We start from the raw sequence: 16,133 nt of genomic DNA on the forward strand, positions 1-16,133 counted from the left end.
AATCAACTTTAATTTGATGCAGGGGGAAAAAAATTCACAGAAAAAAATTATTTTTCAAGAATAATTAAATAGATTCAACATCTTTCTTCAACAGAATTGCAGATTGCACAGATGGTACCTTCCTAAAGGAAAAAGTACTACTACTAAAAAGTACTAGGGTATATTAGACTTAACAGTTACTATATACAGTAATGGACTTCTATACATTTTACATCAGATTAAAACTTTGGGTGTAAGATTCAGATAATTATTAAATAATTAAAAGCTAGATATTTTAAATGAGAATAAGAAAGAAAAGTATGTCTTTGTGCCCCCTTTTGCCTGTTAATGCCCTATCGGCCCCCCTGGCTAAACTTTGCTAGATCCGCCCCTGCACAGTTACCAGCTGTCAGCTGCATAGAAAAAGATCCTGGTCTAGAAAGTAATATTAAATAAATTCTAACAACAGCTTATCAAGCTTAATAGTGCTGCTGTTGTTCAGCCGCTGGTTTCCTCTTTTTGGTGCAAAGTGGGCCAAAAACAAAGAAGAGAGACGGACTCGCGACAGAAAAGCCGATCAGCTGATCATTAAGCAGTTTCACGATTGAAGTAGCAGCAGGAGAGAGAGAGAAGAGGCAGTTGCTCTATATATCGGTTGTTAAGCTTAACGCGGGAATGCTTTACAAACATTCAGAGATGAACTTACACACTTGCTTTACTTCTCTCTGAGATAACTTCCTCGGAGATGAAATGTTTGCTAGCAGGCTACAAATACACACAGCCGCTCTATCGTGACCACACTGCTCCGGCTCGCCATGTCGCCAAGTTTTGTGAGGTGCTTTTTTGATATTTAATGGCTCGGATTACATTTTTTATTTCTCTCCGATATCCGATCCAGTAATTTAGGTCAGTATCGGACCGATACCGATACGTAATATCGGATCGGTCCATCTCTAGTTCATTGTGCTGCCCATTGTGTTGGATCGTCAATGCAACCCTCTTCTCCCACTCTTCACACACTGATAGCAACACTGCAGGAGAAATCCCAGCACAGGCATCCAGTATCCATAGTTTCAGGTGCTGCACATCTCGTATCTTCACACCATAGACAATTGCCTTTAGATGACCCCAAAGATAAAAGTCGGGTGAGATCGGGAGACCTTGGGGGCCATTCAACTGGCCCACGATGACCAATCCACTTTCCAGGAAACTGTTCATCTAGGAATGCTCAGACCTGGCACCCATAATGTGGTGGTGCACCATCTTGCTGGAAAAACTCAGGGAACGTGCCAGCTTCAGTGCATAAAGAGGGAAACACATCATCATGTAGCAATTTCAGATATCCAGTGGCCTTGAGGTTTTCATTGATGAAGAATGGACCCACTATCATTGTACCCCATATACCACACCAAACCATCACTTTTGTTGTTCCAACACTCTTGGAGGGATCCATCCAATGTGGGTTAGTGTCAGACCAATAGCGGTGGTTTTGTTTGTTAACTTCACCATTCACATAAAAGTTTGCCTCATCACTGAACAAAATCTTCTGCGTGAACTGAGGGTCCTGTTCCAATTTTTGTTTTGCCCATTCTGCAAATTCTGTGCGCCGATCTGGGTAATCCTCGTTGAGATGCTGCAGTAGCTGGAGTTTGTAAGGGTGCCATTTGTGAGTAGCTAATATCCGCCGAAGGGATGTTCGACTAATGCCACTCTCCAGTGACATGCGGCGATTGCTACACTGTGGGCTCTTGCTACGCTGTGGGCTCTTGCTACGCTGTGGGCTCTTGCTGAATGAAGCTAGGACAGCCACTGATGTTTCTTCATTAGTGACAGTTTTCTTGCGTCCACATTTTGGCAAATCCAACACTGAACCAGTGGTTCAGTGGTTGGGGACCGCTGGCTTCTAAGGCCATCTTCTAAGGCCATGACCATATGTTTTTAAGAAAGCTCTTCAGGTCCACTTTAAATTTCTTTTGTTTTTTCTTTGTCCAAGTTCCACCATTTTTTTTGTGAAATTCAGCTCTGGGTTTTGCAAAATCTTTCCGACAGAGAAATGAACAAACACCACAGCAAACAAACTTGTGTTGAGGCTCCATCTTGGCAGAGGAACAACAGTCATTCTAGCAGATGCCTAGTAATGATGTTCATTAAAGTGACAAAGCCTTCTAGTGGCCATAGGGACTGTGACTCTTGTCCATTGATAACTTCAGAGGGAGTGGTGAATCATTGCCACTATAGTTTATAAAGGAAATGGTTACTGTCATTAAAATGTTACAAACAATAGTTGTTTTTAGATCTGTATGAGTTGTTGTAATACATCCAAATTGTCTTACAGTATTTGTGAAACTTCAGGTTTAGATAATGTACCTTTAAAAGGAAAAAAAATAAAGAAAAAACAATGCTTTGCAAAAATCTTTAGGACTAACTTCTTACCCAACCCTGAATGCTGGAGGCAAAAAGGAAAGGAGGAAGCAGATAATAATTTGTAAGTCTGTTTGTTTTTTTTAATATCACTTAATATTCTCTCAGGGAGAATGTCTAGAAATAAAAGTATGCCATTCAGTGTATTTGTCCCTATTTTGAAATGCAAAAATGATCCATTAATGATATTTTCATCACATACTCCACATGTCTCCTTCTGGGTCCATTAGTAAGTGTGATGTAACCAGCAGCAATTCTTCCAATCTACATAAGACTGACATATTTCATAGTTAATGGTCTTAAGTTTTCCTGCTTACGACCAATGTGTTCATTCATTTTTTTTTTACTAGTTTCAGCATGTGCTGTAATGTGGTAAGGGTTAAAGCTTACAGATACATGTTTTAAATGTGGCCTTGTTGCAGTACAGTTCCTTTTGATGATATAATTTACTGATTGGGTCTGCCTCCCATGAATCCTCATTTCAATGAAGTTAACACAGCAATGCCAAACAGCAGTGATGTTTTCATGCCGTGTCAAAAAAGAGCAGTTAATTATGTTGCATGGGAAGGTGAATTTATGAGTGTTTTATAGCTTAATGTGATTTTCTAACTTCGGAGGGCTTCGATCATGAGTCAGCAGAATTACTGGCCTGGTGTCTTGCTAATAAACAGATGAAGGGCTGGTATGGAGGAACTAACGTTTCTCTCATTGTTAGCAGTCAGCCCTGCAGCACAGCATCTCACTTGAGCTGTCAGACTGTCAGGCTGTGGTCTGCAGCCAAAGAAGGCACAGGATTCATATCGTTCTCAGCCAAACTGCATTACCATGCAAACTTTTCCTTTGACTTTCATGGCCACGAAATAGTAATGATTATGGATGACTCAACAGAATAGTCTTATTTCAAAACTTCTGCAGGGAAAAGAGAGATAGGAAGACACAACAGGAGAAGTGAGCTTGCTCTAAAAGGCTTTAGGAAAAGATCAATTGTAGCTCAGTTCCGTTCAATGACAGCATAAGTTGTTCTGGTATCAGTTTAGTAGCTGGAGTTTAGCTTAGCAGTTACCTCGACTGTGCCAAAGAACACAGAGGGGACTTAAAGAGGTATGCTTTGGTTTGTCTGGGCAAGTTCATGATTTTGTGGATTATTTGGGGCCATCTTTAGGAATGGCGACATGCTGACCTCTCATATCACATGTAGTGATTAACTGTGGAGAGGCACATATTTAACTGAACCAACTAAAGTCCACTGAATTTAAATTTCCAAATGAACTGAATACATAAAATTACAACTAAGTATGATGTACAAAAATGAGTGGGCTCGGTAGTAGGTTGGTTGGCAAACAAGCTTTTGGGCCTCTCTGTGTGGAGTTTGCATCTTCTCCCCATATCTGTGTGGCCTTTCTCCAGGTACTCTGGTCTTCACACTGTCTCAAGAACATCCATGTTAGGTTAACTGGTGATTCTAAACAGGCTGTGAGGAAGAATGTGATTGTAAATGTGATTGTTTTTCTGTCTCCATGTCACTAGTCCAGGGTGTACACTGGAACATATAGTGGATAAGTGAAAGAGAATTTTTGGATGCCTGCAAGGAAAGTTGCCACTTGCTTCATAATGCAATGCATATTTTTTGTCAGTAAATACTCTTTTGTAATTTGTTTTTTCAACTCTCTCACACACATACACACACCTGCAGCCTCTGCACCAAATGGCTCTCCACAGTTTATTCTCAGCATCCAAAAACTTATCAGAGCCACAAGAGCTTCATGTGTGTTCCTCTGTTAATTTTGCTCAAATTAAATGTGGTAAAAACGTAACTTCTTGAATGTGATATCCCGTGGATATGTCTGGTGCTTCAGCGGGAATGTCTTCACTGCATGTGTTCAACCATGCAACATACTCTGAACCACAGAAAGTCAGAGAAAAACACTGGGGGTTACCAGTTTAGGGTACATCCTCTGGGCACCATGAATGTCCACACAAAATCATGGCAGTATGTCTAACAGTTTTTGTGGTATTTATGTCTAATCAACGTGGTGTATCCACAAATCGGCATTGCCACTTCTAGAACTGAAAGTTTTTTTTTCTCTTTTCCAGGAGAAATACTTCTAACCACTTTTATAGTTGACACAACAACAATTCTCAACATTGCTGACATATTTTGTCAGTCACTGTGACACAGAGATGACAAGACCCAAAACAAATGGTGCAGTGTGACAGTGCGAGGTCATACATGTGACATGTCACTCAGAAATTTCAGCCTGTCGCTATTCTGTGCAGGAGATAAATTAATGTTCCTGAGTCTGAAACGGTTTGCTGCTCTTCACCTGCTAACATTGCAGCCTCAGAGAAACATTTTAAATATCATGCATGGCTTGTTTCTTATTGCAAGCACAACATATGCAGCTTTTCTAAGTGTCTGCCTGCTGCTTCTTTATTTCTTTCTACACATACATGTGGGACCAGACAGAATCTTGACTTGTAGGACACCTTTTCATGTTTTAATCATCTTTGCTCAGATTGTGTCTCTGAGCATGTCAGAAACCTAAAAGGGTACAGATTTGAATGCAATACCTGTCTTCCTATGAGATATCCAATAACAAATTCAACAATATCTATGTAAAAGCAGCCTGGATTTATGTTCATGCATTACAGCCAAAACAAACAAAAACAAACCTTTTCTGGGGTAATTTTTGCAGGTATCACAAAAATTATTATTACAAATTATGTATAATTTCATTTTCTTTAATTTAGCACTTTGATGAACCTTTTTGTTTTGATCACACACAGTTTCAACAGTCAAACAAAATGCAGTGTAAGGAAGATTTCTGGTGAAAGCTCTTTAGCAAAAGACTGTATTTCCCTCCCTCCTGAAGTATCATGACATATAGGTAGAAAGGACCCAAATGCAGACGACTTAAACAAAAAACTGACCTTTACTGAGGTGAAGCAAATAACTCCAGGACGAAATACAGAAGGTGTAAAAACAAAAACTTAATGAGGAAGGAAGAGATAACGGTATTATTCAGGAAACAGAGGCTTTAAATAGACACACGAAGGAATTGAGAGAAGCTGAAACTAATAAAAAAAAACAGATAAGGAAGTGAAAGTAAATACAAATCACAAGAGACGAATGATGATCAAAAATAACGAAGGAAGCAAATAACTGGAAAGATTGAGTATAGAGAACTTGACATATGAGGGGGAACAAGGGCTCATAAAAAAACAGATTGTAAGCAAGATTCAAAAACTAATGAAAACTTTAAAGAAAGAATACAAGAAAATATTAAATAATCAAAACCTGCAACGAAGAAATAAGAGACACTAATAAATATAAAGACATTAAACCTAGAAGCATAATGAATTCCAATACACATAACAACAGCAACTAAGCACTAGAGCTAAATACTAAGGAAAATACAAAGATACAAAAAATAAAACAAACAAATAGTGAACATGTTCAAGAACTCAAAAGCTCTGGGTCAGACCCAGGACCACGACAGAAAGTATTTAACTTATCTTTCTTATCTGTCATTTATTAAAATGTTAGATACCACTCAGTATTCAATATCTGGAACTGAAGTGTTTTGGATGCCTAAAACTAACTAGATAGGGAGCTGTACTCTGGATGCAAACACTGGTCTCTGATATTATAGTTGTATGTTTTACATACTTACCATCCACTCCAACCACTGTGTTATCTCTGATACAGTTTATAAATGCCAGACTTCCTTATTATTCACAAGGTAATCCGGCACAAAATAGAAGAAAAAGAATATTTAATTAAAGTGTGCAAAATGATTTACTAATGTTTTTGACACTCAGTCTACTACTAATTGCACCAATATTTAGTGCAGAATAAAGCATGTCTTAGTTTTTGCACTTCATATTGAAATGGACTGATGCTGATACTGATGGTGCTTGTGTTTAGAAAGTGGTGCAATTAATCACACCTATTAGCGCTATTCAGGGGTTGCGCTCATACTATTTTACTTAGATTAGTAAATCTGGCAAAAGTACTGCGTATAAAGTTGCCAACACTCAGCTCTCTGGTATTAACATTAGCACATAAACTATGCACTGGGATCTTCATGGCAAAGGAGCTGGGTCTGTAGGTGTTATGTGTTTGATTTGGGAGAGGCGTGAGTTTCTCAAAATGGGCTCATTGAGTCAGCACGGATAAGATCTTGGAGAGGCTACGGCTGCTGTGAATACTCAGAATAAGATCTCTGACTGCAGACTGGATACATCTCGGAAGGGCTAGCTCGGAATAACATCTCTGGGCGCAAATTGGATGAAATCTCGGGGAGGCACACTGCCGTGAGTTCTCAGAAATTGGCTCCTTGAGCACAAGAAATTACAACATCACAGAACGCAAGTATGGCGAAGCTCGCGGCTCTCCAACGGGAGATTGAGAGACCAGTGTTGGACTGTAGAACTGCTTTGAAATTCATATGAGCTGTTCGCACTAAAGTAAAAAATACCATCACTTATGTGGATACCCCTTTGGCGCCAGCTGCAAGGCCGGAGCTGAACAAAACACCCTGATAACAACTGTGTTTAGTCTGTTCCTTCCCATTCCCTACAAGGCCACCTGGGTTGGCTGGAAGACTGTTTACTTAGCCTGGCTGGGCGAAGGACACTGTCTCAGCTGAACTATGGACACACACACACACACATACATATACTGATACTGATAAGCACTCACTGATGCATCACCCTCCCTACCCCGGATCCAACGCCACCTCCAACGCTTAATCGGGTCAGTTGGAGGCGCAGTTGAAAGATTGCAGCGGTCCCAGATCAGATGTACACACTGGAACTCTTTCCCATGTTGCTGTCTGTGTTTATTGTGCTATGGTGTGTTGATATCTGTGCATTCCTGTATTATCCTTCTGTGTTACACATTTCGATGTTTTTTTTTCCTCACTACCTAGCCTGACCTGTCTCCCCAATGTGATGTTTGTGTATCTGTCATCTCGGTTGTGGGCAAAAGACGTGCAACTGACAAATAAAGGCTATCTCATCATCATCATCTCTCATTTGTGGGTTTGCTGAGAGAAACAGTGTTCTTGAAACAGACTTATTCCACTTCTTTGTGGAAATTTACTAAGTGACAAAAACATACACTTAAATAATTAACGCTCAGAATTCAGGGACTCAAAATAATAAAGACTTATTTCAAGCATAGCTTTAGTTTACTTGTAATAGTGTTATATTAGGTTTCCGGTACTACAGGCTGTATCAGTGTTTGCATTATTATTCCACAATCAAATCCAGTTAGTCCTTCTGTCAGTTTAGTCCTCAGTAAAAGTTCTAAGCAAAACTTGAAGCTGTTTTTTAGTCTAATACAGTTAGTAAGTGGCTGGGATTTCAAAGCATCTTATATATGATTGCTATATCACGTTATATCATGTTTGCCTGTGTTAATCAGTACTTTTTTCCCACCTCACAGCCACCTTTCAAATGTCACAGCAACTCCAAAGAAAATCAGACTTGCTTATTCAGAAATCTGATGATGTTTTACAGCACTCATGCCCTTTCGGCCATCATCTATATCTTGTTTAGTATCACTGTCTGCTTTAGACTAAGCTAGACGCAGGTGAAGCAGCATCAGAATGATATGAAATGTGTTAGGTTGCATGGGTTATATGTTGTTTCCATAAATAAATTTGCAAAGATTCACTGCTTAAAAAACAGCTGAAATCCCCAGTTATTGATGATGACTGTGCACATTTAGTGAAATAGAATCAGAATCCAGTCGCTCGGGCTTGAGTCCATGCTCACCCACTGTAGGTTGGCTCGAGCAAGTATCTGCTGAAGCAGGCACACACAAGACAACTGTACTGTTTCCTTGAAACCTCTGGAGTGTCACATGTATGCTTTTTGCCACAGTGGATGATGACACGAGGTTATTAGGCCAAGTCTCACTGCCAACTCGTCACATATGGATGCTTGCAGAGGACCCCTGGGTGCTGAATTTAAATGCACTGAGTAAGCATCATTTTAAGCAGCAGGGTTAATGTTGTGCAGCATAGTTTAACTCTAGGGAGTAAAAACTTTAGATTATTTAGCAAGTGAAAACAAACTCAAAATGCTAAGCTTCCAAACAGGACACAAACTGCAGTCTCCTGACTGACAGACTTGTGATTTACTGCACATCTATTCTTCCAAACTACCAGTCTCTACTGTTTATGATGGGATTATTGACGTTTGTTGTCCAAGAGTTCATGCTGCCACATGAACAGCACAGTTTTATCCATTTGCTAGATTAGATTAGATGAAACTTTATTTAACCCTCGGGTGGGTTTCTCCAGGAAATTCAGCTTCCAGTAGCACAGAACCGACAGAAGTTGCATAATGTGAGCAGAAAAATACCATATATACACATATACACATACATAAATAAAGATACATATATAAATACAGAGTATATAATAGGGATGAATAGAATAAATAGGAATAAGAATATACAAGGGAATTGCACATGTCAACTATTGTGAGTCTATTGCACCGTTGGATATTAACACAAAAATATTGCACAGTGAAAAAGGCACTATAGATTAGTTGTTCCCGCCCTCCTTTGTATCCCTGTTTCCCCTCCCTCTCCCCTCCAGCAAGGAATTAAACATAGCCATCCAGTAGTTGCACGCCTTTCTTTGTACCTTTATATTACTTTGTTTTGTTAAAATAACGACCTGCATAAGAAATACGTTTGTAATATAATGGGTCATTAAATTAGTCTGCTTTGCTAACCTAATTGACTAAGATATTCATTGATTATTTTGCTAGCTATACCTAGGCTAAAACTTTAGTCTGCTAACAAGCTAAAGCTAGCTAGCTACGTGTAACTTAGCTACACTACGTAATTGCTGTTCAAAATGAGAAGTTAGAAAAAGCTCTTTAGCATAACTAGCAAAATCCACATCCATAAGGTGGGAAACAACAGCTTTTTCAAATTCTTTACTCAGTATTTAGTGGTGAGTCAAAACAAAAGTCTATTGCAGACACAAATTCTGGTATCTGTTAAGTTATTTATGGATATGTGGGAGAAAAAGGCAGTTGGAGAATGTGGCTTACTTGCAGGGGGTATAAATATATGATAAATATGAAAATCAAACAAGTTGGGATTTATAATAAATCTTTTTTTAAAACATAGATATTAATATTTGCTTTAGGTGTGACAATGTTGTGCAAAGGTTTGTTGAGATTTGGCTCACTTGTTAAGGAGGACACATAAACAAGGTTACGCGTAATATTAGTAAACTACGGAAAACATCCTGGCATTTTATACTGCATAGCTTATAATCTTATAGTGAGATTATACATTTCCTGAACACCTGTCATTCCCACTGTCATTTTATACTGCACAGCATAATTATCTGTTCTTGAATCTTCATTTTTCTGTAGGTAAGAAACATGTTTACTGTTTCCTATGTTATGAAGGGCTTACAAGTCACTGCTGTCCATATGGGATCTGCATCAGTGCATCACGGCTTCAAAGAAAATGCCTGGATGTTTTCCTGTTTTCCGTAGTTGACTAATATTACTTTATTACTTTGTGCAACTGTATTTTTTTTAAGTATTTCTGTTGTTTTAAAACACGGACTACTGAAAGAAATGACAGTTGTGATTATCCAATTTCTTGCACAGGGCTACCCAAAGTAAAGAATATTCTTCAGATTTCCGACAATAAATTCACCTGAGCTTGAATAGAAATGCACAAACTCTCAAGTACTTGCAGGGAAGAGCGGTTTTAGATGGAAAAGGCTTAGGTGGATATGACAGGCTATTCAAAACTGTCAACAGTCTCTGGTTTATAGTCTCAGGTAATGAAAATCCCTCTGTGCTTGAAATGAAGTACAATAATGTTGACAAAGTAATCTCAGAGGAAGCCTTGTTGTCATGGTCGGGAGACAGGACCAGGCATCTCTGAAGGGACTGTGAATAATTTAGGCTGACTTTTCTTGCTGGTGGAAATCCATTAAAAAATGTTAGATTACACAGTGGTCATAGAAATGAGTGAACATTTGTAATGATCTAATAGTCAGGTGTTCTGGGGAAACGGCTTCCCTGTGAATAAATGACATATTAGTCACAGCCTCTGTCTTATAAGTACTTTAGTCATGAGGAGAACAGCAGCCCTCAGTTCTTCACTAAAGGGTTCTTCAGCATGACACATTCTGACAGACAGAAATATCGAGTCTGGGTCCTCCACCGAAGGGTAATCCTGTTCACTAATGTGTTCTTGCACTTCAAAAAAACAACAGCTGTGAAGTAGCATTGGTAGATATACGCTACACCAATTTAAACACAGGGAGCCACAACATTAAAATCACTGCACTGGTATTGTTTATATTTCTGACATATTTTAAAATTTGTCCTGGACCACTGAATCATGGAAAGAGGATCTCTGGTTTCTTTTGGCATCTTGCCTGTGGCAGTGAATCCTTTGGGTCTTAAAGGTTATCAGTTTAGAAGCCCAAGCATTTTGTGGCTGATTTGTTGCTAGAACTCGCTAGACGCACTTGTAGTGTACGTACATCGGACAAAATGTCATGGATACCGCTTATAACTGATGATGAGAAACAGCATTTATGATGCTGTTCGTCATAAATGTATACGATCATACAAATAAAAGTATGTGTTACATATGTTGCAATAACAAGACTTTTTTCTGATATGGTTATATCTAGTATTTCTACTGAAATACCTGTTGCTGACTGAATTTTTTAAATAAATTTACATCACTAAGGTTCAGTATGCCAGCATTTGACCTTGTTCAGTAACAGAGAAATTATTTATTTTCTGTGTTCATTGATTCAATATTTAAGATTCATCCTAGCAGCGTCAGTATTAAAGCAGAAAGCCAATGAAATTCTATAGTTCATATGCACAATTCACTGCTGCAAGTTGTAGTAATTGTGTACACGTTGTGTAATTGTGATCAATGTATCACAATCAGATTTTTTCCCCCTTTATTACTTTAAACCCTGTATTAATAGTCTGGTAAAATTTGTCCAGTGTTTCTTTAATAAGCATAACACTGATTATATTAAAGACTGAATGAATATACTCAAACATTTGTCAGTATTTTATATACACTTTATATTACTACTGCAGAATTTACATTTTCCAATAAAGTCCCGTGGACAAACTCTTGTCATAGTGTAGATCCTCTGATCATCAAAGCCATTCATAACATCAAAATAAGACCTTCACTTTATGATATAGTTTTTGCATTGTATCAGTGACTCAACTGCAGGTACACGAGTCACTAATTCATATAAAATTTGAACTTTGATGTATTGCTTGTCCTTGATTTCCATAAACATTAGAGTGTATGAGGCGTGTAAACGTCTCTCTATGAAACCAAGCTGTCTTTATTGCCTGAAATAGTATTTTAAGGCCCCAAATCTAATCCCCAACCTAGGATTACATCTGTTTTGGGTATCGGGCAATCCAAGTTTAACCTTTCAGGTGGGATGACACTATCATATGAGCAAAACACACTGAGATATTAGCCTATGAGACTGATTGAAATGGGCTAGTATGGATCACTTTTTCTAGTCTTACTGACCATACAAAGCATCGTACATTATGTGCCTCACTTACACAGCTCTAAACTCTTAATCTCTAATCTGTACTTTCCTTTAGGCTAACTGTTTTGGAAGAGTGGATGGGGTCCCCCCTCCCCTCTTGACAGTTATGATAGATCTGATCATTTTGTTGAGGGGATGTGACACCTTACCAAAGCCAGTTCCTGGGAAAGTGAGATACATACAGACTTTAAGTGCAGAATCTTTCCCACTTCCAAACCCACGGCGGATTCAGAATGAACATTTAGCCTAAATGTCTTTGGACTGCAAGAGGAAACCAGAGCACCTAGACAACACTAACATAGGCAAAGGGAGAACATGCAAACTCCTCACAGAAAGTCCTTATGAATGTCCAGTGAAACAGACCGTGAGTGTAAACACTGATCTCTGTCTTTTCTGCTGTGGCTGGATAACAGATGTTTGTGACAACCCACTGATGTCCAGTCTTCTGCCATCATCCTTCAGAAGCTCCTCCCAGCTGTCCAGTAGTCATGGGCCGGTCTTTGCTAAGGTCAACAGGAGAGAAGGTGAGTAGTTATTCATTGTTATTGTTAAACTTAGACGTTTCACCTTCTGCTGTTAGTACCCTGGTAATTGTCAAAAATGCTAACAGAGACAATCCAAGCTGGTTAGCTGTGCACCACTGCAAGCCCAAGTGAAACTGTGACTTTATAACCCAGAATTCATTACTCAAACTTAATCCCACACAGCAGTAAAAGTTCAAACATAAAACTGAACTCATTGGGGAGTGCTCTCTTATTGTAAAGGCAATTATTTTGTTTTTGTTTTATTTGCTACCTTGTGAAGAAATCCATTTGGCTGACCTTACAGAGCACTCACAGTAAAATTCAATTATCCTCATGGTGTAGTCATCGTTCAGCCCACAACTGTGGATGTCGCAGAAAGATAATAGGTACACACACTGTGGGCTTCATATGTATTTTGCTATACTGTGCTTCACACACCTTTCGCCCAGTTCTTGTAAGATGCTGTTTTTGCTGGTTGATCTTTTTTGTGTTGGCTAACAAGAATAAACAAAGAACTGTTTCCTCTTCTGTCAGATGGTTCTCATCATGTTTTGTGCATGTGGAAGACATCTGCATACACAGAAACTAAATTTCAGTGCTCCAGCAAACATTATGATGTTTGAATTACTGTCTTGACTGGCCGACTGTCTTTTCTTGGTCTTGATTGGTTTGAGTTCTTGCTCTTGGTTTAAAAAATAGTTCCAAAATTAAATTGCCATCTGGTAATACTAGCTTGTGTATGTGGAGCAGATGTCATCTGGCTGTCTACACTTGGTTGGTAACCAAATAAGTTGACAGTTGGATGAGACATGCATTTCCTGTTATTATTGCATTTTTTTTTTCCTGTATATGGAAACAATGTCAACATATGTCTGTCTGCAGTGTAGCTTGTGACATCATACTGGGACTTTGTATGCTTCCTGAATCTCATCTGACCCAGATTGTGTGACACACTGGATTTACCTTCCAAACCGCACACGTTTTTCATGTTTTCAAACCCCCCCCTTCGCTTGTAAAGGATCAATCAGTGGATTTAGTTCCTTTATTTTTTATTTTTTGTTAAAAACTTCTCTCAGTAATAAAACTTTATAAAGGTCAAAGTGCTATTGATGTCATGATGAGCTATGTGGCAGGCTAGGTCAGGACCCAAACGCCAGTTTCGGAGACAGAAAGCTTAACTAAAGGTGGCAGCATTATTGCTTGAAAATGCAAACTAAAAACAAAATACATGAATACTAAAGAAACAAAACAAACACAAACTAGAACTAGGAAACTCCTGACTGGTCATTAGTCACTGGACAAGACTTGACATGACTGAAGAAAATGGAACTACACATGACACACAGCTAACGTAGAGAACGTGACAACAAACGGAAAGGTGGAAACACAGCAGGGACTAATCAGACATACCAAGACAAAGGCAAAGCAAAACTGATCACACTAACATAGGACATAAGACTGTCAAAGTGAAACGTGAAGCGTGCACAGAGACACAGACTTGACACTGAGATGCGACTGACTGGACACGAAACTTGGAACACATGGAAGACACAGTGGCTGAAACTAAAAGCTGGAACCACAAATATAACGTGAGCAGAAAACAATCGAGAATCGAAAAGAGAACCAAAACTATGAATAACAATGTCAATAGAAAATTGTACTTAGTAGTCAGTATAATCTTTTAATAATATAAGTTTGCATATGGTAGTGATAGGATGTGCGATCCTTAATAGTCTGCAAAAGCTTTGCGTGCATTCCAGAGTGCTCTGGGAGCCTGGGAAAGGTCATACCTTGTCTTATTGTTTTACGGTAGGATAAACGTAGCTATGTCAGTTTTAGTCTAAGTGCCCTTTTTTACATATAGATGAACTGTTGGATTTTCCAGACCAGCAGGTTAAGGGAAGTCGTTTATGGGGTCACACTCTGACACACACACGCACACACACACACATACATATACACCTCCACATTCCAATGTAAGGAACAAACACCTACTGATGTATAAATAAAGACTCTTTATAAAATAAAGCGCTCTGGTGACTGACCTTGCTAGCAAGAAAACCTGTGTGTTTCTCTTCTCTGATTCTCTGCTGAAGAAGTGTTTTAGGATACATCTCTTGACAAACAATCATTAAGGAATATAAATTAAGCAACACAAAACACTGGGCCACTGGTCAGTGCTGTGACAATTGAGGCTGAACGTGGATGGCTGACTCCAAAGCACCTATGAGAGGCCACAAAGCAACTTTCACAAACTTTCTTAGAAGAAAGTGTATAAATAATAATATTGGGTTAAGACTGAGATAGTTATTTTTATTAAAAAAAAAAACCGTTTCATTATGTACTGACCCCCCCAAACCCCCATTCAGTTAAATATCTCCTTGTACATCCAACTCAAACATGGTGGATACACAAAATCGAAAAGTCAAAGAACAGTAAGTTTACTCTGTGCTTTTGTTTCCACTGCTTACCTCGAGTTCTTTAAAAAAAAAAAAACTAAAAATATAACAAAGGTCATTGATCTAATCTGTTTGATCATCAGTTCTTTAAATGTTGTTGGTAAAAAAAACAGGAACGGTTTCGTATTTCCTGCAACTATTCAGTTGAAAAGGGCTAAATATAAGATTTGTGTTAGCTCAACCTGCATGGTTATCATTCTTCTCTACCCTTTTCCCTTACAGCAATGACCTTTTCCATTGTTCACATTTGTGTTTGAAAGTATTAACAGTGAGGGGTTTGAGGTGCAGGCTATCCATAAAAAAGTTTTTACCTTGTGCAGCTTTACGCTTCATACATTTGGTCAGCTGTTGACATCAACCGTCAAGGAGCACCTTCAGGCCAATGAAATGGTAGGAACAGACTGAGAATTAAAAAACAACAACAACAAAAAAAACTGTACTCCTTGACCGACTCTCTGTCTTTTTACTGAGATGTGTTCAGTTCTGTGGGTGTCAGTGGTGCAGTCAGTGGTGCAGGAGAGTCTTTGCCTCCCTACAGGGCACTGAGCACAAAACATCAAAGGCAAGCCTAAGCTGGATTCACAGAGTGTGAGAAATACATTCGCGTTGGCTGTAGGGATATCGAAACAAAGAGAAGAAGATGACATTTATCAATTTATCATTTGTATTATAAATGACTGTAACATGTGAGATAGATGATAGATAGACAGATGGATAGATAGATAGATAAAGAACAGTTACTGCTAACGATTTGTACTGTACAACACAGTGAAATTATATTACACTAGTACACCAAAAGTCTCTACCGGGCCACCTGCTCGCAATAGGGACATAAAACTGGGTTGTGATTCACAGAGCACAGTAAAAATTCTAGAGAGATGTCTCTACTGGATGCTGATGCTGGACTTGCAAAGGGCTACCATGTCATGTTTGGAGCTTTACAAAGCCCACTTGCAGACTGCAGAACCAGTGGACAACATCGTCAGTGGGAGCGGGAGACTTCTTCATCTTTTACTCAGACTGTAAGAATAATTTGATCAAGCTGGAGAAAATGGAAGATGAGCCACCAGAATGTTGTTTTCTAAATAAGGTTGTTTGTAAACGATGTACACACATGATCGATATTAGACTGAGACAGAGGAATTATTGTT

The 16,133-nt window shown here is 38.8% G+C and overlaps 1 pseudogene across 1 annotated transcript in view; it reads left to right on the forward strand.

The window, feature by feature from the left end:
• Positions 1–11,121: 11,121 nt before the first annotated feature.
• LOC146498894 (contactin-associated protein-like 4) overlaps positions 11,122–16,133 on the forward strand; it is an 88,207-nt pseudogene continuing 83,195 nt past the window's right edge. Inside the window, exon 1 of the transcript XR_014870126.1 lies at positions 11,122–12,523. The product of XR_014870126.1 is annotated as a contactin-associated protein-like 4 (transcript). The remainder of the gene's footprint in view (positions 12,524–16,133) is intronic.

This window comes from Neolamprologus multifasciatus, chromosome 17 (assembly GCF_963576455.1).
Source record: "Neolamprologus multifasciatus chromosome 17, fNeoMul1.2, whole genome shotgun sequence".
Lineage (NCBI taxonomy): Eukaryota > Metazoa > Chordata > Actinopteri > Cichliformes > Cichlidae > Neolamprologus > Neolamprologus multifasciatus.